The sequence below is a fragment of the Sus scrofa genome, chromosome 7 (genome assembly GCF_054392235.1).
Source record: "Sus scrofa isolate SSC_HxYL_T2T_F1_AM1 chromosome 7, Sscrofa_HxYL_maternal_Yorkshire_Landrace_v2.0, whole genome shotgun sequence".
NCBI classification, from domain to species: Eukaryota; Metazoa; Chordata; class Mammalia; order Artiodactyla; family Suidae; genus Sus; species Sus scrofa.
This window is the reverse complement of record NC_139389.1, coordinates 69083349-69109754: the sequence shown is the minus strand read 5'-3', so window position 1 is coordinate 69109754 and position 26406 is coordinate 69083349. Positions and strand designations below refer to the sequence as shown.

Here is a 26406-nt window from a genome sequence, read left to right as displayed (position 1 = left end):
TACCTGACCAAGGAGGTAAAGGACTTATATGCCGAGAACTATAAAACTTTAATCAAAGAAGATGTAAAGAAATGGAAAGATAGTCCATGTTCATGGATTGGAAAAATCAATATTGTAAAAATGGCCATACTACCCAAAGCAATCTACAAATTCAATGCAATCCCTATCAAATTACCCATGACATTTTTCACATAAATAGAAAAAACAATCCAAAAATTTATATGGAACAACAAAAGACCCAGAATCGCCAAAGCAATCCTGAGAAACAAAAACCAAGCAGGAGGCATAACTTTCCCAGACTTCAAGAAATATTACAAAGCCACAGTCATCAAAACAGTGTGGTACTGGTACCAAAATAGACAGACAGACCAATGGAACAGAAGAGAGAACCCGGAAATAAACCCTGACACCTATGGTCAATTAATCTTTGACAAGGGAGGCAAGAAGATAAAATGGGAAAAAGAAAGTCTATTCAGCAAGCATTGCTGGGAAACCTGGACAGCTGCATGCAAAGCAATGAAACTAGAACACACCCTCACACCGTGCACAAAAATAAACTCCAAATGGCTGAAAGACTTAAATATACGACAGGACACCATCAAACTCCTAGAAGAGAACATAGGCAAAATACTCTCTGATATCAACATCGTGAATATTTTCTCAGGTCAGTCTCCCAAAGCAATAGAAATAAGAGCAAAAATAAACCCATGGGACCTAATCAAACTGAAAAGCAAAGGAAACCAAAAAGAAAACAAAAAGACAACTTACAGAATGGGAGAATATAGTTTCAAATGATGCAACTGACAAGGGCTTAATCTCTAGAATATATAAGCAACTTATACAACTCAACAGCAAAAAAGCCAATCAATCAATGTAAAAATGGGCAAAAGACCTGAATAGACTGTTCTCCAAGGAAGATATACAGATGGCCAGCAAACACATGAAAAAGTGCTCAACATCATTGATCTTAAGAGAAATGCAAATCAAAACTACCATGAGATACCACCTCACACCAGTCAGAATGGCCATCATTAATAAGTCCACAAATAACAAGTGCTGGAGGGGTTGTGGAGAAAAGGGAACCCTCCTGCACTGTTGGTGGGAATGTAAATTGGTACAACCACTATGGAGAACAGTTTGGAGATACCTTAGCAATCTATACATAGAACTTCCATATGACCCTGCAATCCCACTCTTGGGGGCATATATCCGGACGAAACTCTACTTAAAGGAGACACAAGCACCCGCATGTTCATTGCAGCACTATTCACAATAGCCAGGACATGGAAACAACCCAAATGTCCATCCACAGATGATTGGATTCAGAAGATGTGGTATATATGTACAATGGAATACTACTCAGCCATAAAAAAGAATGACATAATGCCATTCGTGGTATCATGGATGGAACTAGAGACTCTCATATTGAGTGAAATGAGTCAGAAAGACAGAGACAAATATCATATGATATCACTTATAACTGGAATCTAATATCCAGCACAAATGAACATCTCCACAGAAAAGGAAATAATGGACTTGGAGAATAGACTTGTGGCTGCCTGACGGGAGAGGGAGGGAGTGGGAGGGATTGGGAGCTTGGGGTTATCAGATACAACTTAGAATAGATTTACAAGGAGATCCTGCTGAGTAGCATTGAGAACTATGTCTGGATACTCATATTGCAACAGAACAAAGGGTGGGGGAAAAATGTATACATGTAAGAATAACTTGATACCTATGCTGTACAGCGGGGTAAAAATTATTGATGCCAGTCCGAATCACTGTAGACTGTGAAGTTTACCTAACATACTACAAAAAGCCAAATGGATAATGTTAAATCTAAACTAAAAGAGACTTACAATAAAAAGAACAAGGCCATCAGCAATGAAAACAAAAACAAAAACAAAAACAGAACAATCCACAGCTGGTTCAGGGTAACACTGATGAAAGAAATACTGACAATGCATCCTTCCCCCAAATGTGACATTCTTTTTTTTTGTCTTTTTTTTTTTTAGGGCCACACCCACGGCATATGGAGGTTCCAGCATAGGGGTCGACTCGGAGTTACAGCTGCTGGCCTACACCACAGCCACAGCAATGCCAGATCCTTAACCCACTGAGTGAGGCCAGGGATTGAACGTGCAGCCTCATGGATGCCAGTCAGATTTGTTTCCGCTGAGCCACTACGGAAACTCCACTAACTGTGAAATTCTAACCATCTGCAAGTGTGTATGTGGGGTAGGAGTTTGATAACATTGCTAAGGGTTGGGTGGCAGCCAGATTTCTTAGCGAAGGACACTGAGTCTGGGGTCATTTTCCTTGATGAACAGCACATTTAGTAAGCTTTCAGGATGCATTCATTAGGCTACTAGAAAGTAACTCTTAGTTGTCTCAAACTATGAGGGTCTATAGAAGCATGAGTCACTGGGCTGTAAGAACGGAAGTGAGAACTTGCAGTGTGGGGTCCTGTGGCCCATCAAGGGAGAACTCTGTGGCCTGTCAGGGAGCCTCAGGACACTTGCGGAAAGTGCCTTCAAGGAGCAGGTCTCACCTCCTGAAGGCCTTTTCTCCTGCAAGTGTTTCTTCTCAGTATTATAAAACATTTTCTCTCGACTGGATTACTTCCATCAGCACACACCATAAGGACTCCCAGCTTAAAACTTAAACTTCCTTGACTTCACATCCCCTCCGGCAATTCCCACCATCCTCTCCTTGCTACAACAAAACTTCTCAAAAGAGTTGACTATGTTATGGTCATTATACAACTACAGATGTGATAAATTAATTTGAGTCTTAAAAAAATAAATAAATTAAAAAAAAAAGAGTTGACTATGGAGTTCCCATCGTGGCTCAGTGGAAATGAATCTGACTGGTATCCATGAGGATGCAGGCTCAATCCCTGGCCTCACTCAGTGGGTTAAGGATCCGGTGTTGCCGTGAGCTGTGGTGTAGGTGCAGATACAGCTGGGATCCCATGTTGCTGTGACTCCATATGCTGTGGGTACGGCCCTAAAAAGACAAAAATAAAAAAAAATTTTAAATTAAAAAAAAAGTTGACTCTCTGTAGTGTACCCAGTTCAAATTCCCAACATTCTGCTGAAACAGCTTCTGACAACCTTGCCATTGACTTCCACAATGGGCCCCTATTACTCTTGTTAGTGTCATCAGGAGGGTAGCCAGCTGATCCCTGCTCGTCTGGAAATTTCTTAGTTTTTATTTTTTTTTTATTTTTTATTTTTTTTATTTTTTATTTTTTTTTTTAAATTTTATTTTCCCACTGTACAGCAAGGGGGTCAGGTTATCCTTACATGTATACATTACAATTACAGTTTTTCCCCCACCCTTTCTTCTGTTGCAACATGAGTATCTAGACATAGTTCTCAATGCTATTCAGCGGGATCTCCTTGTAAATCTATTCTAGGTTGTGACTGATAAGCCCAAGCTCCCAATCCCTCCCACTCCCTCCCCCTCCCATCAGGCAACCACAAGTCTCTTCTCCAAGTCCATGATTTTCTTTTCTGAGGAGATGTTCATTTGTGCTGGATATTAGCTTCCAGTTATAAGTGATATCATATGGTATTTGTCTTTGTCTTTCTGGCTCATTTCACTCAGTATGAGATTCTCTAGTTCCATCCATGTTGCTGCAAATGGCATGATGTCATCCTTTTTTATGGCTGAGTAGTATTCCATCGTGTATATATACCACATCTTCCGAATCCAATCCTCTGTCGATGGACATTTGGATTGTTTCCATGTCCTGGCTATTGTGAATAGTGCTGCAATGAACATGCGGGTGCATGTGTCTGTTTTAAGTAGAGCTTTGTCCGGATAGATGCCCAAGAGTGGGATTGCGGGGTCATATGGAAGGTCTATGTATAGATTTCTAAGGTATCTCCAAACTGTGGAAATTTCTTAGTTTTTAAAATGGAATGTCTTACATCCCGGGAACCACCTCAGTCCTGGGTAAATCCAGACAGTCAGTCACTCTAGACTGATAACCTCCATGTTACTAAATCCATTCATGAAGTCCTTTTTTTACTTGATTTTTTTCAGCAAACTTAAAAAAAAAGCTTCACAGAGTTATAATTGACAAGAAATAAACTGCAATATTTAAAGTGCATACATCAGTAAAGTCTGACATATGTACACACCCATGAGACCACAGCAATCAAGATGTGAACATATCCAGCACCCCCAAAAGTTTCTTCATGCTCATTTGCAATCCCTCTCTCTCACTTATCACAGCTGCCCCTACCCCCAGTCTACAGATGTAGTAGTTATTTATTGCTGTGTAATGAATAATCCTAAAGTGTATCAGCTTAAAACAACAAACATTTATAAGCTCTCATTTTCCGTGGGTCAGGCACAACATACCTGGATGCCTCTGCCTCCAGGTCTATCCCAAAGCTGTAGCCAAGCTGTTGGCCAGGATGGTGGTCTCCTCATAGCTTGACCGGGGGAAGGGCCGCATCCATGCTCACTTGCTGGCAGGATTCAGTTCCTCAGAAGGGATGAACTGTGGACTTCAGTTTCTCATCAGTCTGTCCTTAGGGCAGCTTACAACATGGCAGCTGTTTTCATGAGAGAGAGAGAGAGAGAGAGCGAGAGAGCGAGCGAGTCATCATCTCTTTATAACCTAATCTCAGAAGTCAAATTTCATAACTTTTGCCATATTCTGTTCCTTAGAAATGAGCAGCCAGGTCTAGCCCACTCTCAAGGGAAAGGAATTACACAAGGGAGGTGGCAATTATAAGGAGGCATTTTGGAGATTGCCTGTCACACCAATCATTGATCTGCTTTCTGTCAATATAGATTAACTTACGTTTTTTAGAATTTTATGTAAATGGAATCATTCACTATGGATTCTTTCTCATCTGTATTCTTTCACTCAGTATAATTATTACTAACATTTTAAAATTTATTGTAGTTATGTACAATGTTGTGTTAATTTCTGGTGTATAGCAAAGCAACTCACTTACACATACATATATATGTATATATACATTCTTTTCCATTATGTTTGATCACAGGATATTGAATATAGTTTTCTGTGCTATACAGTAGGACCTTGTTGTTTATCCATTCTATATAAGCTAGTTTGCATCTGCAAATCTCAAAGTCCCAATACTTCCTTTTCCAACCCCCTGGGCATAATTATTTTGAGAGTTACTTATGTTGTTGCATCTATCAACAATTCATTCTTTTTATTCCTGTGTAGTGTTCCCTTGCATGGTTTCACTGAAATTTGTTTTATCTCTTTATCTGCTGATGGATTATTTGAATCATTTATCATTTTTATCTATTACAAATAAACCTATGAATATTCATTTATAAGTATTTGGATATATGGTTTTTTTCCTCTTGGGTAACTATTCAGTAGTAGAAAGACTGAAACATGCGGTAGGTCTATATTTATCTTTAAAAAAACCTGACAAACTATTTTCCAAAGAAGTTGCATGATTTTACATTCCTACTGGCGGTGTTCCAGTTTCTCCACATCCTTTCCAATATTTAGTATGGTCAGATTTTTTCCTTTTTTTTTGCCATACCCACAACATGCAGAAGTTCCCAGGCTAGGGATCAAGTCCTCATCACGGCAGTTACCAATCCGTAGCAGTGATGATGCCAGGTCCTTAACCCACTTAGCCACCAGGGAATTCCTGGTCAGTCTTTTTTAATTTAGTCATTTTAATAGCTGTGCAGTAAAATCTCATTGTGGTTTTAATTTCCATATCTCTAATGATCAATTGCGTTGAAAATCGTCATGTGCATACGTGCTATGCATATGTATTCTTAGGACTTTTAAAATATTTTGCACATTTTTATTTGGGTTGTTTGTTTTCTTATTTAGTTTTACAAGTATTTTGTACATTCTGTATTTACAGAATAAATGATAACATTGTTCTGTATTACAAAATAAATGATTTACAGAAATTTTCCTTGGGTCAATTGTTTGTCACTTATTCACTTAACGGTATTTTTGAAAGAGCAGAAAATTTTAATTTTGGGGAAGTTTAGTCCAATCTATCAATTTATTTATTTATTTATTTTTGCCTTTTAGGGCCGCACTTGCAGCATATGGAAGTTCCCAGGCTAGGGCTGAATTGGAGCTACAGCTGCCGGCCTACACTATAGTCACAGCAATGCCGGATCCTTAACCCACTGAGTGAGGCCAGAGATTGAACCTGCATCCTCATGGACCCTAGTTGAGTTCATTAACCGCTGAGCCATGAAGGGAACTCCCTACCAATTTTTCTTTATAGATTGTACTATCAGTGTTATATCTAAGAAATCTTGCTTCACATAAGGTCAAAAATATTTTTCTATTTTTTTTTAAGTTTTGTAGTCTTAATGTTTACATTTAGACCTATGATTCATTCTGAATTAATTTTTGTAAATAGTGCAAGGTATGAATCAAAGTTCATTTTCTTGCATATGGAGGGCCAATTGTTCTAGAATCATTGAAAAGAATATTTTTCTTCATTAAATTGCTTTTGCGCCATTGCTGAAAATCAACTGTCCATGTGTATATCTATTTCTAGATTCTATTTTTATGTTTTACATATTTGCCTGCCTTTACAGCAATATTTACCTTGATAACTGTAGCTGTACATAGTTAAGTATTAAAATTAGGCAGTTTGTCACTTTGCTGTACAGTAGAAATTGACAGAACACTTTAACTCAACTATAATGGAAAAAATAAAACTCATATAAAATTAGGCATTTAGTCCCACTTTTTTCTTCTTTTACAACTTTGTTTTGGCTCCTCTAGATCATTTGTATTTCAATATGAATTTTAGAATCAGTTTATCAATTTCTACTTAAAAAGCCTGCTGGTATTTTGGTTGGGATTGCTTTGAACCTGTGTATCAGTTTGGGGAGAAATAACACTTTATTTAGTCTTCCAGCCCATGAACACAATATATCTGTCAACTTACTTACGTCTTCAGTTTTTCTCAGAAATGTTTTGCAGTTTTCAGTATTTATGTCTTTCACATCTTTTGTCAGAGTTGTCCATAAGTATTTCATATTTGTGTATGCTATTGTAATTGGTATTTTAAAAAATTTTGACTTCTGTTGTTCATTGCTGATATCTAGACATATAATTTATTTTTGTGTATTGATCTTGTACACTGCAATTGTGCAAACTTATTTATAGCAGATTTTTTGGTAAATTTCATTAGATTTCTACTTAGGTGATAGTCAGCTACAAATAATGACTAGACGCCTTTCATTTCTTTTCCTTGATTAATTGCTCTGGCTATGACCTTCAATATAATGTTGAATAAGGTAAGTGGAAAGGGCAGGCATCCTTGCCTTTTTCCTGATCTTAGGGGGAAAGCTTTTGGTCTATCACCATTACATGATATTAGATGCATAGTTTTTCTTTATCAAGCTGAAGAACTCTCTTCTATTCTTATTTTGCTGAGAGATCTGTTTTTTTAATCACTGAAGGATACTGGATTTTGTCAAAAGCTTTTTCTGCATCTATTGAGGTGATCATATAGTTTTTCTTTTTTCTTTATTAATATGACTCATATGAACTTAAAAAAATCAGGACAATATGAAAAGTATGGGTCAATATCACATGGACAAAAAAGTAAAAATCCTCAACAAAATAGTAGCAAACAGAATCCCACAAGAGATAAAAAGATAATGCATTATTATCAAATTATATTTATTCCGGGAATGCAAAGTTGATGTAAAAAGAAGTCTTTTTAATAGGGCAGAGATTCATTTTTGTTTTACTTGTTTCATTTTAGTTTGGATTCTTAGAGATTTATTTTAAAATTGAATTGTATTTTATAATGATGGAAAACATTGATATGGTTCCAAAGTCAAACCCACAAAACAAGGAACATTCAGAGAAATTCAGTTTCTATCCTTGTTTCCTCTAGTATCTTTCCTTGCTCTTCCCTTGGGTAATCATTTTTAAATAAAAAAGCTAAGGTTTATGCTTTCATTAAAAATGTAATTGTTTTCATTCCATTTTAGATAAATTGGTAGCATACTACTTTTTACCATCTTACTTTATGAAAATACATCTTGGAAATCTCTCTTTGGTAGTATACAGGAATTGTTCTTCTCTACTTTTACAGCTGCCTATAATTCCATGATATAGATATACAATGGTCTTATTCGATAATCGCCTATTGTTGGGTGAGTCAGGGAGATTTTGCACTTACAAATAGTTTTGTAATGAATAGACTTGCTCACATGTCTTTTTGTATTTTTACCATTTTATCTTTGGGATGTACTCCTAGAAATGGGACTGTTGGGTTGAAGAGCGAATGCATAGATAATTTTGCTAAATTACTTTCCATTGGGATTGTACAGTTTTGCATTCCCATGACCAAATTATGAAACTGTTTATTTCTTAGAACTTCACTAAAAGAATATGTCATCAAAATTGGAAGTTTTGCAATCCTAGTAGATGAGAATGAAATCTCAGTTTGTATCATTTCTCTTATTGTGAGCAAGGTTGAGCATTTTTTTCATATAGTGAAGAGACATTCATTTGCATTTTTTTTTCTTTCCTTTTTTTTTTAAGAGCTGCAGCTATGTCATACGGATGTTTCCAGGCTAGGGACTGAAACCGAGCTTCAGCTGCTGACCTACTACATAGCCACAGCAAGCCCAGATCCAAGCCTCATCTATGACCTACACCACAGCTCATGGCAACACCAGATCCTTAACCCACTGAGCGGGGCCAGGGACTGAGCCATATCCTCATGGATACTAGTTGGGTTTGTTACTGCTGAGCCGCAATGGGAACTCCATCTTTCCACTTATTCTTGACAGGGCAAGGTTTCTGGGGACCTTATCTTCCCAACCTGATTGCTCTCTTCTGGACATGCTCCTATCTAGCAGTATTCTTTCAAGACAGGATCCAAGGGGGGGAACACAGATTTCTAGATGCCATCACACATTCCTTGCCGCAGATACTAACTCTCTACCGCTGCCCCTGAGACTAAATTCCCTTTTGCAGCTGTGAACCCAGCTACTGGTTCACCATGAGTTTGAGACACATCATAGGATGGGAAAAAAGCTGAATCTTCCATATAAGCTAAGCTCGCCCATTCCTGATGGTGGTGGTTGGTTGGCTAGCTCAGCCTGCATTCCAATCTCCTTCTCCTTGCCCATCTCCACTCCAATGGCTGGAAAAATGAAGCATTTTCTTTCTCAGTTTTCTCTGAACCTACTTCTGGCCAATTCTATATGAATGCAAATCTGTTGGGGGCTTCTGAGAAAGCTTTTACCTTCTTAATAAAAGGGATAGATGATTCTGGAGCCATCCCTTCCTGGTCCTACATGCCTTTAACACAAGTCATCATGTGACTCAGAGAAATACCTAAAGAATCTCAAAAAGGCTGACCTTGACACCTTTGGGCCTTTGAGACAGTGCTGACAACTCCCTACTTCTGGCTTTCTGATGTTGGGGAAAATGTCTGAACAAACACACTGGTGAAAAAACACTATCAGGAGATCCCCTCATGGTACAGCAGAAATGAATCCAACCAGGAACCATGAGGTTGTGGGTTTGATCCCTGGCCTCGCTCAGTGGGTTAAGGATCCGGCATTGCCATGAGCTGTGGTGTAGGTCACAGATGTGGCTTGGTTCTGGCATTGCTGTAGTTATGGTATAGGCCGGCAGCTGTAGCTGTGATTAGACCCTAGCCTGGGAACCTCCATATGCTGTGGTGTGCCCCTAAAAAGCAAACAACAACAACAATAACAACAACAACAAAACACAAAACTCTCAATTTATGTTACAAAAAGTTAACATCCCTAATATTTAATAGAGTTTCCAAAATAGAAAATCAACAACTATTTAGAAAAATAAGGAAGAAACGTGAACAGACTATTAATAGAAAAGAAATGAGGAATTCTCTTTATGGTTCAGCGGGTTACAAACTCAACTAGTATGCATGAGGATGCGGATTCCATCTCTGGCCCCATCAGTGGGTTAAGGATCTGGCATTGCCATGGTGTAGGTTGCAGATGTGCCTTGGATCTGGCATGGATGTGGCTGTGGTATAGGCTGGCAGCTGCAACTTTGATTTGACCCCTAGCCTGGGACTTACATATATGCCATGGGTGAGGCCCTAAAAAGCAAAAAAAAAAAAAATAAATAAATAAATAAAGTAGAAAGATTTGGAGATATTATAGCAAAAGTTTATGAAAGGGAGCAAGATATATCTCTCTGAAAACCTGAAGGACTAGCATGTGGAAAAAGTTAGATTTGGTTTATGGTAACAATTGGTGCATGTTGGAGTGAGGCAGATTTCAATTAATTTTAAACAAGTATTTGTCACTAATTTGGGATGGGTTGCTTCATTACTAGTAAGCTTCCTATCAGCTATGTGTTGCTGTTCTCATGGTTCTGTCCTTGACTTCTCCTAGGTTTTATCCTCCACCACTATGTCAATGACTCTCCAAGCTGGCTCTCTAATCCGTCCTCTCCCCTATGGTCCCAAGGCTCTATCCTGTCTTCTCCACAGAGGACAGTGAGATGACTCAGAGAATAACAATAAAAGGAAGCTCTATCACCCCCAGGCTGGAAGTCACCCAGTAAGAGTTTGAACCAAGTGGGCTTGTCTGCCAGGAACTGGAGGGACGGGAAAGACACAGCAACTGCCAGAGATGCAATTAAAGCAGAGACAGAGGGAGAAATAGTCTGGATCCCCGCACCCCAATTCAATTTCCTGCCATTGTGCTCCAGTGGCCAAGCACCATCAGAAGCCAGATGACACATGAACCTGGGAAACACAGCCCAAGAGATTAGGAGAAAGATGAGGGAAAGTGGGCAGAGGACAGGTATACCTGTGAAGGAGGGGTGGAAGGTCCTTTAGATTTGTATTCTTTCCTCCCTCTGTACCCTGGGCCTGAGGTTGCAGAGGGAGCTGGGAAAGCTGGATAAAGCAAGCATGTGGGCCAGAGTCCAGCCATTGGTACCCTCTGTTTCAAAGAACCAGCAGGGAGTTCCCTGGTGGTCTAGTGGTTAGGATTCAGCACTTTCATTGCTGTGGCCCAAATTCAATCCCTGGTTTGGGAGGTGAGATCCCACATCAAGCTGCTGCATACTGCAGTCAAAACAAAAAGCAAAGAAGCCGAAAATTCTTCTGGAGATGCTGGAAGACATTTCCCAGGAAGGGCAATATTTGGGTTGGGTTTTGGAGGATGAATATGAGCTCTTTAGGTGGATGAGGTAGGAAAATGCATTCCAAGGAGAGGTTAAGAATGCATATTAAAGCCCAGAGGTGGGGAAAAACCATGGTGTATTTCAGGAGCTACAAATGATTCAGTGTGGTTGGAGCCCCGGGTCTGAAGATATTAAATTTATTAAATATAAAATAAAGCAACCTGTTAACAGATTTTATGTGGGGTGAGGAAGATGGAGGATCTGAGAATGCTTTTAGTTTTCTGCTTAAGAATTGGAGAGGATGGTGGTGTCATTAAGCCTAACAATGATAGAGACTACCTGCGCTGCAGTGGCTGTGAAGGTGTGTATGTGGGGGCGGGGACAGTTAAATGCATTTTAGACATGTCAAACTTGGGATTCCTATGGAAAATCAAGATGGAGAGATCTAGGAAGTGTATAAGCTGGACTCTTGGGAAACAGGTCTGGTCTGGAGATGTCAACTTGGGGATCTTTGGAGGAGGGTTAAATCCTGGGAGTCTGTGTGATCATCCAAGGGAAGCGTGATGAGGAAGGAAGCATTATGGCAGAAGGCAGATCCCTGGGCAAGCATTAAGAGGCAACAGAGGAAACAGAGGTAGGAAGTATCCTATGAAGGAATAGTCAGAGAAGCTGAAGGTGACCCAAGAGAAAGCGACATAAAATTGAAGACCATGACTAAAATGAAGATTAAATGAATCAACTGTGTTTGGAAGTGAGGAATTTATAGGTAATCCTGGTGAGAGCTGTGTCCAGGAGAGGGATGGGGTGGAAGCCAGGCTGTAATGGACAAAGGAGGAGAGGAAAGGGTAAAGGGAGAATAGTCTGTTTTTCAGAAAAGTTTGGCTATGAAGGATAGAGAAAGTCTCAGTATAGCTTGAGGAGACCTGGGTCCAAGGATGACCAGAGACACCATGTTTTAAAATATGGGAGATAGAGGAAAAGGGGGGTAATTGATAAAAGGGGGCTTTCTAGGTGTTACATTGTTGTGAGGGCAAGGACAGGTGTACAGGTATGTTTGGGGCAGGAGAAAATGTAGCTCTTCCTCTGAGATTGAGAGCAAGAGAATGCAAGGCATCTGGAGCAACATATATACATTATGTGCACATTCTCTCTGTGAGAAATTCACAGTCTAATACATAGAGGAAACATGGTGTCCTCATGAATACTTGGCTTCAAGACAGAAAACCACTCAGAAGTTTAAGGCTAGTGTGAAACAATGGAAAAGATACGTATTGGTCTCTGCCCCCAGTTTCTGGCACAGAGCTTCTAAAACCCTTAGAATTTACTAGGTGATAGGAGTGTCTTTTACTCTAATGAGGCAATGCTGGGTTAGGCTCCAGGATGGGGCTTGTTCTCCAGAAAGAGCAAGCTGTGATTAGAAGCTTGGAACTTTCATCCCTATCCTGCATCCTCCATGAAGGAACAGGGGAAAGGGGCTGGAGATTTTGTTAGTGATGGATCATGCCTACTTGATGAAGCCTCCATAAAAATCCCCAAAGTGTGGGGTTTGCTGGGCTTCCAGGTTGATGAGCACATCCATGTGCTGGGAGGGTGATGCACCCCAACTCCATGGAGACAGATGCTCCTGTGCTCTTCTGGACCTCACGCTATGAATCTCTTCATCTGGCTCTTCATCTGTACCCTTTATCACATCATTTATAATAAATTGGTAAGTGCAAGTATTTCCCTGAGTTCTGTGAGCTTTTCTAGCAAATGATTGAGTCCAAGGACAGGGTTATGGGGAGCTCTGATTTATAGCTGGTTGGTCAGAAGCACAGATAACAACCTAGGTTTGTGACTGCCCTCTGGGGTGTAGGCAGGGGCAGTCTTGTGGGACTAAGCCCTTAACCTGAGTGGTCTGACCTAACTCTGGTTAGTGTCAGAACTGCATTGAATTGTAGCACACCCAGCTGGTATTGCAAAGACTTGCTCGGTGTGGAGACCCCCCCCACCATCTAGTGTCATAAATGTTGTGAGTGTGGTGGTATGAAGGTAGAGGAGGAGAACACAGGAGGAGGGGGATCCAGTTTATCAGGAAGATACAAAGGAATATCAAGTGGGCCCAGTTAGGAGGTTTTATTTTTAAATAGTTCTACTGAGGTATATTTCATATGCCATACAATTCACCTATTATAATTTCACTGTTTTTTTTCCCCCAGAACATTCTTAACACCCTCAACAGAAATCCTGGATGTATGAGCAGTCATACCCCATTCCCACTAGCTTCCTCCCCCACATCTCCAGGCAACCACTAATGTACTCTCTGTCTCACTACCTTTTGCTCTTCTTCTTCTTTTTTTTTTCTTTTTATTTTTTTGTCTTTTTAGGGCTGCATCCATAGCATATGGAGGTTCCCAGGCCAGGGGCTAAATCGGAGCTGTAGCTGCTGGCCCACACCACAGCCACAGCTAATGCCAGATCAGAGCTGCATCTGCGACCTATACTATAGCTCACAGCAATGCCCGATCCTTCACCCATGAGCGAGGCCAGGGATCAAACCTGCATCTTCATGCATTTTAGTCAGATTTGTTTCTGCTAAGCCACGACAGGAACTCTGTCACTGACTCTTCCTGACATTTCACATAAAATTAAGTCAAGCAACATGTAATATTTTATATCTGGATTCTTTCACTTAGCTAATGTGTGCAAGGTTCATCTATGTTAAAGCCTGTATCAGAACTTCATTCTTTTTTATTGCTAAATAATATTCCATGGTATAACATATTTAATTTATCTGCTCATCAGCTGATGGATACTTTTTTCTACTTTTTTGGCTACTGTAAATAATGCTGCTATGAACATTTGTGTACATGTATGTTTTCAATGTGTATGGTTTTTTCTCTTGGGTGTATACCTGGGAGTGGAATGGCTGCATCATATGATAGCTCTGAGTTTAACATCTTGAAAAACCCTTAAAATGTTTTCTAAAGTGGCAGTGCCATTTTACACTCCCACCAACAATGTAGAAGGGTTCTAGTTCCTTTACATTCTCAATGACATTTGTAAGTCTGACTTTTTGACACTTACTAGCCATCCTAGTGGCTGTGAGGTGGTATCTTGCAGTTTTGATTTGCATTTCTCTAATGACTAATGATGCTGAACATTTTTTCATATGTTTTTTGGCATATACTTCATGTTCCCTAAAATCAGTATGTTGAATCCCTAACCCCTAGTGTGATAGGTATTTAGGAGATAAGGACATCAGGGTGAGGGTCTCAAGATGGGATTAGTGCTCTTACGAGAAGAGACTCCAGGAGTTCCCTGGTGGGTCAAGCAGTTACAGATTTGGCATCATCACTGCTGTGGCTCTGGTCCAGTTCCTGGCCCGAGAACTTCTACATGCTACAGGCACAGCTGCTGACCCTGTTCCCCCCCCCCCCCCCCGGAAAAGAGAGAGACTCTAGAGACTTTGCTCTCTTTCTCTCCACTACATGAGGACACAGTGACAAACAGGTTGCCTGAAAGTCAGGAAGAAGGCTCTCACAAGGAACTAAATCACCAGTACCTTGCTCTTAGACTTCCAAGTCTCCAAAACTGTTAGAAATAAAAGTCTGTTGTTGAAGCCATCCAGTCTATATGCTATTTTGTTGTAGCAGCCTGAGAAGACTAATACATTACATAAGAAACCATTGCCTAACCCAAGGTCCAAGGTCAAGAAAATTTATCCCCATGTTTTCTTCTAAATGTTTTTTAGTTTTAGCTCTTATCAATTTTTGAGAATTTAATCAGCTCTGCATGGGTTAGAAGCCCACCAGGTCTAATTAGCTGTGGCCAGGGAGGTGGAATCCTATGATATATAGAATTGCCTTTGCTGGGGCTGTGGGCAGAGCTGGGACACTAGGAAGAGAAGCAGCCTCTCTTCTCTCTGAGAAGCAACCTCTGAGGCAAGGATTTGAGTGCAAGTGATTTGTTAAGAAAGTGTTTCAAGGAGAAATAAGTAAAGGGGTGGGGAAAGCAGTACCAGAAGGGATAGAAATCAATGAAAGGAAGGATTTCAGTTGAAGTCAAAACCTCTGTCTGACTCTTGGGGAATCCCTGGAAGATAAATTGCATATGAGAATTTGCAGGCAAGAGAGGTGGGCTTTTTAAGCCTGTACCAGCCAGTCATTGCTGGAGGGTGGGGAGGAGATGGTGAGTAAATTCTCAGGCACTCTTAGACCTATAATGCTAGATATGTGGATATATCTGCAGCAGCTCCAGGAACCCAAGGGCAAGTCTCCAAGGAAGGTCACAGCTACAAACAGTTAGTAGTAGAGTACACAGAAGCTGGGGTATGGGCACTGCCGAAGGGGATCTGAGGATCTAGGTGAGGGGGTGCTGAGGCTGCCCTCTAAAGGGCTTGTAGGTGGAAATGTGCACGATATGCCATGAGATAGAAAGTAACACATGACATCAGAGAAATACAGATAAAGTGCTGGGGGTGGCTATGGGAAGGAGAGGTTTTCTCTTTTTTGCTCTGTTGCATAATGAAAAATTAATTGTGGTGCCTGTTGGAGATGTTAGAAGGGCCCTTGGGATGTTGTAAGAGTCTTATGAGAGTAGATAAAAAAATCACTCTGTTGAGACAGTACCAGAACTCTTCTTCTGATCACTGAGTGAGCTCTGAATTCTTTGGGGACTTCTCACTAGGCACAGCGTCCTTGTTTCCTCCTGGCTCTGGGGTCGCATTCTCATATCCTGAGGACTGAGCCTGCTGCCTGCTGGGGATGTCTGGGGTAGGCCATATAGACTGCTGGTGTCTGTCTCTGCCCAGCACCCAAGTATTTTCAGTGGCATCCTCTACCACTTTTTCCTTTCCAAATGGTATCCCCTCCTCACCATGCTACAAATAACAGAGCTCTCTGTTCTATCTCTTTAAGAAGCTCATTTCTAAATATGATCTGGTTTATTATGAGTAGATGTAGTGATACAGTTAATGAGTCTCTAATGTGGACAATTATAACCTAGAATGCAGCTTGGCTTAGTTCTCTCCCACTCATGTGCACAGACTGCTTCAGTAACACACACCCACTCACAATTATACTCTTGTCTCTGAGAAAATACCAGACTCAGGCCTCACAGGCGGCAGACCAGAGCTGAGCACATGCATGCACACACAGGCACAAAAATGCCCACAGGCACTCACACCTCTTAGAAAAGTCTACTGTGGTAGATGTGTTTGGGGTGTCTTCCCAGACAACACTCCTTCTTAGAAAGGACATGCTATTATACCTGTCAAAGAGGTGGCTCAAGGCAGCTGTTTGTAGAAGATGGTCCTGTCCCCCTCTCCCATCAGCTATGGCTAATGGGACCAGATGGTCACTTCCCCTTGGGTTCCATAAGCACAAATACTTTTAGGAATTCCTTGGTAGCAAGAAACAGAAACCAGCTTAGGTATCTTATGAATAAAAGGCATGCATAAAACACAAGGACAGGAAAGACAGAGGGCCTTACAAGGGATTGGAACCAAAAAAAAAAGGAAGCCAACCATAGCAGCTACTTTCCCTTCTTTCTTTTTCCCTCTGGGAAAACGAAGGTCTTTTCATTGCTCTGCTCATCTGCTTTCCTTTTCTCTCTTGCTGAAATACCTGCATTCAAAACATTTGGCACATTTGTTAAAAATTCAGAGCTCCACATCTCTGGGGATGGAGCCAAGGAAAGCACATTTTAAATAAACACTCTACGTGATCCTTTGGCATGCAAAAGTTTCGGAACCACTGTGCTAAGGCACAACATATTCAAACATTGGCACATAGTTTTGAGATGTGTCCTCCTGGGTACACCACCACAAATGAACTAACTCACAGGTCTGTGTCCCAGTCCCAAATTTCTGGGAGTGAGAAACCAACCGATGTTGCATAAGTCAGATGTCCCAGTCCAATGGGCTGTGACTGTCCATGAGGGGATGATCTGGTCCAACCAGAAGGTGTAGACTCTTACAGGGTAGGGAAACTAACAAACTTGCCAGTTACAGTGAGATATTCCTGATTCCTTCTAATAAATTCCCTCTTACTTAAGTTGGCTTGGGTGGGCTTTTTGTAGTGAATGACTTCTGTCACAAATTCTCAGAAACATTCAGGCACATGCATTCACACATGCACATACATTGCACGTAGCAGCTCACAAGTACACACCCATCATCTGGGGCACTGTGGAAAAAGTTTGTCCTGGTAATGATCTCTTTGCAGCTCAGTAAGACTATAAAAAAGGTGGGGGACCTTGATTAATTATATACCTTACATTCAATGAAACATAGTATTTAATTTAAATAACTGCTGGAGGCGGCTTTGATTCTTTGATTCACTTCCGAGAATGAATGGCTTCTCTCCCTCCCTGGCCTGCTGAGCTGATCTCTCATGATGAAAGACTAACCTGGTCTGTCCCTTTCACAGGATTTTTGTCCTAGAAAATGAGGAAATGCTTCTCTGAATGAGTACAAAGCAGGGGTTGCAGTCACTTTGCCAGCTTTGAAAGGGAAATGCCAGGGAACTAGATCCATTTTATCCTTTTGAAACAACAGGTTGGGGAGACGATGCAGAGAATAGGATGCTTCTGAGCCACAGTCTGAGAGGCTGATTGCAGGAGGCAGGTGTTATGTGCAGATGGCCTCACAAGTGTGTTAATACTGGGCTCTTACTCCCAATCTCCCTCCCCCAGATTGGCCAGGTCTCCTTATCTTGGTCACACCTTCCTTTGTGCTAGGCACTGTCAATCTCCATGGGCTCTCAGCAGTCAAAAGAGAAACCACCTTCTCCTGCAAGGTCACTGGAGGTGAAAGCTTTGTGCCCTGCTGACAATTCCAGACAATCTTAGAACCCTATAATACTACAACCCCCCATACAAAACTAGAACCCTGACAAAATGGGCCAGGGATTCCTGTTTTGACAAAAACTTCCAGAGTTCAGGTGGCCAGAGGGCTCATGCCAAGATATAGTTGGAAGAAGGGACCTCAGGATCCTTCCTTTGCGGGGAGCTTCCAAAACAACGCATCTGGCTAAGTCCGGGCCAGCTGGCTGAGTGCATCCCTGGAATTGCCTCTCTCCCCTTCCTGAAAGACAAGAGACTTGGCACTGAATGTAGGTCAAGTCTGTGTCCAAGATTCTTTCCTCTTTTTTCTAAGACAAAGTCTGGGAAGTAGCTGGGCTGGGAGTAGCTGGGGTCATGCAGGAGGGAATACAGAGTTTGCTGGGTGTCTCTAACATGTCAGAGATGGTCCCTGGGGCAGGAACATCATCCCACTTGATTCTCACCGGTCTTGTGAACAAGGGAGGCTTAGCCCCACATCACAGATAAGGAAACTGAGACTCTGAGTAGTCACTTGCTAAGGTCACACTGTAAGAAGCAGAGCCAGGGTTTTAAGTTGTATTGTTTGGTCCCAGAGGGCCTCCCTTTTTCGCTGCACCTGCTGTAGGATGTGGGGCTCTCTTGGTTGGAGCTTGTTTCCCCTACTCCTAAGGGCTCATAGTGGTAGAGGGGGTGCCCTGGCAGGGCTTCCACAGGGCTGCGCCTCTTTGTTCCACCCTTATCTGTTCTCCCTCCTGAGTCTTCCTTCTCTCCCTTTGCCAACAAGACACCTTCCTATCAATCCGATGGTAAAACAGCAAAGAGCAATGGCCAACAATGGAACCACCTTGACCTTCCTCTGCTTCCAGCTACTATTTTATTTCTATGGGCTGATGCAGGCACCTTCTCAGCTGAACTTCTTAAAAAAGTTATCCTCCTGCCACGTCCCCATTTCCTCCTCCTCATCCCTTAACCCCATTCCAATCTGGTCTCCTTTCTCTCTGCTCCACTGAAATCGCCCCACCACACTATTAATTACTTTCTTGTTGCTAAAGTCATTTTCCATTCTTGTGATATTTGACCTCTCAGCAGCACTGACTTTTTGACCTCTTGGTCTATTCACTTTTTCTTTTTGTCCATGACAACTTTATCTCTGGATGTTCCTCCAACCTCTTGGATACTGCTTCTTGCTCTCCTTTCCAGCTGCTTTCTCCTCCACCCAACTTTCAAGTATCCAGGTATTCTCAGGGCCCAACCTCAGCCCCTCCCCTTCTCACCCCAATCTCCCCAACCCTTCTAACAACGTCCACACTTATATCATCAGCCTAGATGACCCTCCTGAGCTCCAGATCCATGGATCCAACTGTCTGTGCAAGGGCTTAGCAAATTTGTTTGTGTAACAGGCCAGATAGTAAATATTTTAGGCTTCGTGGACTAAATGGTATCGGTTCCAATGACTCAACTCTGATGTTACATTGCAAACTCGACCACTGACAAGGTGACAACGAATGGGCATGGCTGTGTTCCAGTAAAATTTTGTTTATGGACCCTGAAATTAAAATTTTATATAATTCTCATGTGTTAGGAATCATTATTCTCCTTTTGATTTTTTTTGACTGTTTAAAAATTAGAATCTAACATTATTTTCATGTCAGGAAATATTATTCTCTTTTGGATTTTTTCCCCAATCATTTAAAAATGTAAAAACCAGATGGTAAATCAGATGTGGTCTGTGGGCTGAGGTTGTTCACTCACGGTTCACTTAGGTGTCTTGTAGACGCCTCACACCAGTGTGTCCACAATATAATTTGGGACTTCCACCTCCAGATCTCAGTGTCCCCAGCTCAGGAAAGGACACTTGTATAAAAAATCTGAGAGTCTTTCCTGATGGATTCTTTTTACTCACTCCTCCCTCTCTGCTCCCAACATTCAATCACCAAGTCCTGCCGGTTCTCCCTCCTAAGTATAGGTGGCAGAATAATATTGGGACATATCTGCCATGGTTCTTATTCTGTGAATTTGCCTTGACTCACTCTCCCATCTCCTCCAAGTCTTTTATCAAATGTCACCTTTTCCATAAGGTTTGGCTTGATTGATAACCTCTCTCCATCCCTTATCCCTTTACCCTCTTTTTCTCCGTCCCCCTAGCACTTGGAAATGTATTATGAAATTAACTGCATGTTAATATTATTGTTTCTAGCCTGTCTCTCCTGGTTAGTATGTCATCTCTCCAAGGGCAGGGATTTTTGTCTGTCTTGGTCCTTGCTGTGCCCACAGCACCTAGAACAGGGCAAAGAAGGGGCTCAAGTACCAAGTGTTGAATCAGTGCATGATGCTGAGGCTTAGATTTCCTCATGGGGAAGACAGGATTAGCAGAGACAAAAGAAATCATTGCTATTCATAAATGAGACTGTTTAAAGCAGTGGTTCCTGACCCTGCCTGCACACTGGAATCATCTGGGAGCTTTAAGAATCCTGCCGCCCAGGCTAAGCCCCAGACCAATTAAATCAGAAGTTCCCGGAATGGAAACTTTTCAGGTCCCTACAAAGTGCAGCCAAGGTTAAGAACCATTGCTTTATAGTGACGGAAATTATCATGGTCATAAAAGCAAGAGTTTCATTTGTGAAAGTCAGACTTTGTGGTGAAGAAAAAAGCATTTGTGGGCTCTGAAGATTCCGAGCTCAGGGGACTGGGTGTTTGAACGGGGAAGAAAGAGGAGTAGGTAAAAGGAGATAAAATTCAGGCTGGGGGATGAGAGACGAGGACCAGGGAGAACTTAGTGGGGGTGGTACCTCATGTCATGGTTCAGGCCATGGATGGGTTTGGGGATGGGAAGATGGGGAGACTGTGTCTCATTTCTTCTAGGATGTAAATAGTGCAACATCAGAGAGAATGTGAATTAACCACTCATTCCACCTCACCCAGACACGTTTTCACTTCCAGTGGTTTGAGAAAGGGATAAGGAAATGCCTCTGGGCCCTGGAGAGGGGCCAGGCAGGTGCCTGACTATGGTGTGTTCCCATGGCTGCCAGGGGACTCCAGGGCAGAGGCAGTGGGAAGGGCAGCCCTGGGCCAGCACAGTATAGAGATGGGTCAGTCTCAGGATGGAGAGGGTCAGCCATTGTTCCAAGGGCAGAGGGCAATAGACTGTACTCTGTCTGCTGAGAAAATGGACCATAAGTCACTCCAGCAACAGATGCTGTTACAGGAATGGATTGGGGGCCTCCGCTGACACCCAGACAGGCCAGCTCACTTCTGCAGGGCTTGGCAAGGACCAGAGGACAACACATTGACCAGGAGCCCCCCTTCTCTGCCTCTGTCATGTCTTCCAAATCATGCTAGCTTTTTTTCCCCCTCAGCAGGTATGAACTATTCTGATTTTATTTATATATTCATTTATTTTCTTTTCTTTTTAGGGCCATACCTGCAGCATATGGAAATTCCCTGGTTAGGGGTCAAATCAGAGCTGCAACTGCTGGCCTACACCACATCCACAGCAATGTAGGATCCCAGCTGCATCTGCTACTTATACCACAGCTTGTGGCAACACCGAATCCTTAACCCACTGAGCAAGACCAGGGATCGAACCCACGTCCTCATGGATTCTAGTCAGGTTCTTAACCCACTGAACCACAATAGAAACGCTCGTGCTAGCTTTTACTTGTGTTTTTCCTTCATGTCATTTTCACAATTGCCATCAAATGCTGAGTAAATAATCATTCAGGGATTATTTACTATTTGAACTGGAGAGTCTCTGAAGGCAGGAACCACATTTGTGTCCCCAGAGCCTAATGCAGTGCCTGGCACATAGGCGTGTATATTTACTGAATGAATGGTGACGTGAATGAATGGTGACCTGAATGAATGGGAGTCACACCCTTAGTGCCGGCTGAGGGGTTGGGGCAGGATTCCAACACAGGGACTGCTTGCATAGCCAACCAAGGTGCTGCTGGGAAGAGGGAAGTCCTTCTTGGATGCCTTGAGGACAGGGACTGTGCAGGCTTTTGATCAGTCCTGCCGATTTGCCTAGATCTGGGCTTGCTGCCGCATGACCAGGCAGTGCACGGGATTCGTCAGCTTCAGACTCAGGTGTGTAGAGCTGGGCCACCTGCCACACCACATCCTGCCTCAGCCCCAGCCTCTTCAGCGCTTGGCTCCTTTGATACCCAGAAGGGTCTTGTCTCAACCAGGGGCTCTCACAGCTCCCTTTTCACCCCTGCTCTGTCCTTCCCACTGGCTGCAGAACTTCCCCTCACCTCCCTCCTATGGGAGGTCCTGCCTTCCTATCTCTGGACCCATAAAAAGTCACTTTAGCTTCAATCAATAGGCTGTCTCTTTAACAAGGGAGATGCTGGTTTGCAGAACAGAGCCTTCTTGCCAAGGCAGGGGCAGAGCTAGTTTCCTCAGACAGCTCTGCTTTTCAGGATAAGGCATTAGGCTGCATCAGCAGATTTTTGCTTTTTATGAGGACATATATATGAGTCCCCAAAGCAACCTCCCAGAGAGGGTACAGGAGGGTGGGAGAGTGGGGAGAAGGAGGAAGAAACATATTTCTGAAAGTTCAGAGACAGTGCTGCTCAGATTCTGTCCTCTCTGCCACCTTCCTGTCCCTTCTTTCGAGTCTCTGTGTGTACTGAGTGGTATTGTTTACCCACAACGTCCACTCATACAGTGTAAACACCCAAGTCTGCCCAGGACCAGAATGCATGTGTGTGTGCGTGCGTGCATGCACAGGTGAACACACACACGCACACACACATGCTCTTGGCCCACACGCACCCCAGCGTGTCTAGATGATGCCATTCCTCTGGCCAGCTGTGCACTCCCTGCCACTCCCTCCTGCGTTCACCACCCAGCTTATGCCTGGCCTTACCTCACGCGTTAGCTCGCTTTCCTGTCATCCCTTCCCAGGGAGGCCCTGGCCCAGTGCCCTGGTGAAATGCTCTTATGGTACCAAGTGCTGTTCCATCCTCACCACTCACCACCTCTTGGGGGCGTTTTCTGTAGTAGCTCTTGACTTACATTTGTGTGTGTTTCTTTGGTTAATTTATGTGTCACCTTCCAAGCCATAATCTTCAAGTGACAGTCACCATTGTGTTCTGTCTTCCACCCTCAGCATGGACAGAGCAGGTCCACATTAAATAAATGCTGAATGAATGAATGGACGTGGTTGGCAGCTTCCAAAACAGCCCCCAAGGATCCCACCTCCTGGTGTTCAGTTTCTTGTGCAAGTCTCTCCCCTGAATGTGAGCCTGGAGCTAGTGACTCACCTCTCATGAGTAGAATGAGGCAGAAGTGATGGATGTCACTTCTGAGATTAGGTTACACAAGGTGTCACTCCACCTCTCTCCCTCCTCCCCCTCCCCCTCATTGACTTGCTTGCTCTGATGAAGCTAGATGCCATATTGTGAGCTTCCCTACGGAGAAGTCTAGGTGGCAAGGACCTGAGAGTGGCTTCCAGATGACGGCCAGTGAAAAGCTGACCCCTGTCAACAACCAGGACGGTTGGGCTTTGAGGTGACTGCAGACCAGGCAGACAACCTTGAGTGCAGCTTCATGAGATGGTTGAGCCAGACGACCCAGCTGAGCTGTGCCCTGATTCCTGACCCACAGAAACTGTGAGATGATGAATGTTGTTCATTTAAACCACTACGTTTTGGAGTCATTTGTTACGAAGCAGTATGTAATGAATATAACAAATGGATGACTGAGAAACAAGCTGTAAGAACCTGCCTATCTATCTATGTATCTATGTATGTACATATCTATTGTTTATCCTCATTTCTGTATCATCAGTGGCCAAGTAACCCTACATATCAAGAAACTCATAATCTAATTAAGGAGACCAAGATTGCAGGTGGGTGGTGGGGGTAGGCGGTGGTGTCTGGTTGGCCCAAACACACCCTCTACACCTGTTCTCCAGTTGCCTGCTTCCAGGTCCTTGACCTTCCACTTTGAACCTCTCTCTTGGCCTCCTCCTGTAGTACCCCCAAACTTTCCTCCTCACCCAGCCCTCCAAGAGCCTCTCCTCCGTTGTCCCACAGTCCCGTAAAACCCAACCCTGCCTGGGCAGAGCCATTTGGCTTCTGTGCGCCTATCCCAACACTGCTGTGCATGGCTCCGAAGTCTGTCACAGGAATGCACCCCAAGGACACTGCACATCCATGGTCTGTGGTTACCTGGTTCCTCCACAGGTCAGGTCATCCCTTTTAGGTTTCCTCAGGGGCTCTGTTTCCTGTTCTCCGCACAGGCTGTTCCAATCCTCCTCAAACCTCCAACCTGACCATTCCTCCGCCCATTACCTCTCAGCCTCCTGCCACCATCAGCAATAATCTCGCTGCTGCCTCACAGATAAAATTCCCCTGCTTTTCTGCCATCAAACCTCAAACCTATCTGAATTTGTGCCTCCAATCCCCTCTTTATCTCCTGTTACCACGGAGGCCTGCCTCCTAGATTCTGGCCCCTCCCACCTTCCCCGGGACCTCTCTTTCCTCTTCCTTACTTATAGCTGCAGTCTTTACCTCCCTGTTGGTCTCTTCCCATCCATATTGAAATATGTTCAGGTCTTCGTTATCTTAAAAAAAATCTTCATTGACACCACTGTGTCCTCTCCAGCTGTCATTATCCCACCTCTTCTCCCTTTGCAACCAAATTTCTTGAGGGTTTCTACACTTGTTGTCTTTCTGCCTCACTTACCCCTCAACACTTGGCCATCAAAATTCTGCCCCTTCTTGTCCATTGAGGCTACTTTCATCAAGATCACCAGGGGTGTTTCGCCACTGAATCCGATGGAATTTTCCTTTTCTTTTTTGCTTGGTTCTCAGTGGCACTTGATGACATTGACCATGCCCTTCTCACAAGTCTCACTTCCTCTGTCTTCCAGGATCTCACCTTCCTCATTTTCTCCCTACCTCTCTGACTGCTACACTTCAGTCTCTCTTCATGCTTTCTCTGACTACTGCTCAAATGTTCCTTCTCCATGGGCCTCTGCCTTTGTCATTTTTGCTCTCGTCAGCCTATATATTTAGCATCTAATTGCTTCTGTTAGCATCTAATCATGATGCCATTTATACACTGAGGAATTTTGGCTGCAAATGATAGAAGCTCAATTCACACTAGCTCAAGCAAAAATAGAGAGAACATTTTGGCTAGTATAACAGACTAGTTTAGAAATGGCACTGACCTCAGACATTTCTGGATTTGGGGACTCAAATAATGTTGTCAAGCATCTCTCTCCCTCTTTTTTTTGTGGGGGGGAAGCAGGGCTCTGTTTCTATCACTATATTTGCCTCATTATCTTCTATTGCAGACTGGCTTCCTCATGTGGTAGGAGTGAGGGGCAGAGGAGTGGCTATAGATAGTTCAAGGTTTTATCACTCTGGAGGAAGGAAGGAAAGAACTTCTCTCTCCCAAAATTGTTATTTCATTCCCAAGAAGGGGCTCTGGTTAATCTGGAGTCATACGCCTACTCAATGGCATTTGCAAGGAATTTGGGGTGGCGGTGGTGGCCCTTTGTTGCCAACCTCCCAGGACCACAAGGAATTATGGAAGATGGATTTCTACAGGAAGAGTGAGGTCCTGTTAAAAGAAGAAGAGAGAAGTATACAGAATGAACAAAACAGATCCACACTATAATTGATTCCTCCAGTCCAGACCTTTCCTCTGTGCTTCAGTTTTAACCACCTGATATTTATCTCTACTTGAATGTCCCCAAATCAACATGTTTTTGCATAGATATCCTAGGAAATATATCCTGAGTCAAAATGCATTTAATAAGGCTTCATGGGAGATGCAATTTCATGGTAGCACAGACTGATAGAAAAAAGGTAAATGAGACAGGGAAAGCAGGAAGCAAATACAAGTTGGTATGTTACCAACTGTTTGTTATTGAGTTGCATTGTGTCCCTCAAAATACATGCCAAAGTCCTAACCTGCAGGACGTGTCAGTGTGCCCTTATTTGGATAGAGGGTCTTTACAGACATAACTAGCTAAGAGGAAGTCTTACTGGATTAGGGTGGGCCTTATATCCAATGTGTTTGGGGTCTTTATTAGAAAAGGCAAGGTCACACAGAGACACAGACACAGAGGGGAGAAGGCTGTGGAGACAGAGGCAGAGACAGGAGTGATGTTGCCATAACCAAGGAACATGTGTGGCCACCACACGCTGGAAGAGGCCAGGAAGGACTCTCTCCTAGAGACTTGGGAGGGAGCACAGCCCAGTCAACACTTTGACTCAGACTTCTGCCCTCCAGAACTGTGAGAGGATAATCTTTCATTCTTTTAAACCATTCAGTTGTGGTGCTTTGTTATAGCAGTTCTGGAAACTAATACACCAAACTAGCCACAGCTTCATGTTGCCTGGGCACATGGAATGTCCTGTAAACAGGTCTTACAGAAGAACTTTGCCTTGGAGGACACTCCTTTGGGGGAGGAGGCATGGAGAGAGAGATTTATCTGATGG

At 42.9% G+C, this 26406-nt stretch overlaps 1 long non-coding RNA gene across 1 annotated transcript in view; it reads left to right on the top strand.

Moving 5' to 3' along the window:
- The first annotated feature begins 12494 nt into the window (after window positions 1-12494).
- The window catches only part of LOC146401652 (uncharacterized), a 113923-nt gene continuing 100011 nt past the window's right edge, over window positions 12495-26406 (top strand). The window contains exon 1 of the long non-coding RNA XR_014810574.1: window positions 12495-12851. This is a non-coding gene — a long non-coding RNA (uncharacterized LOC146401652). The remainder of the gene's footprint in view (window positions 12852-26406) is intronic.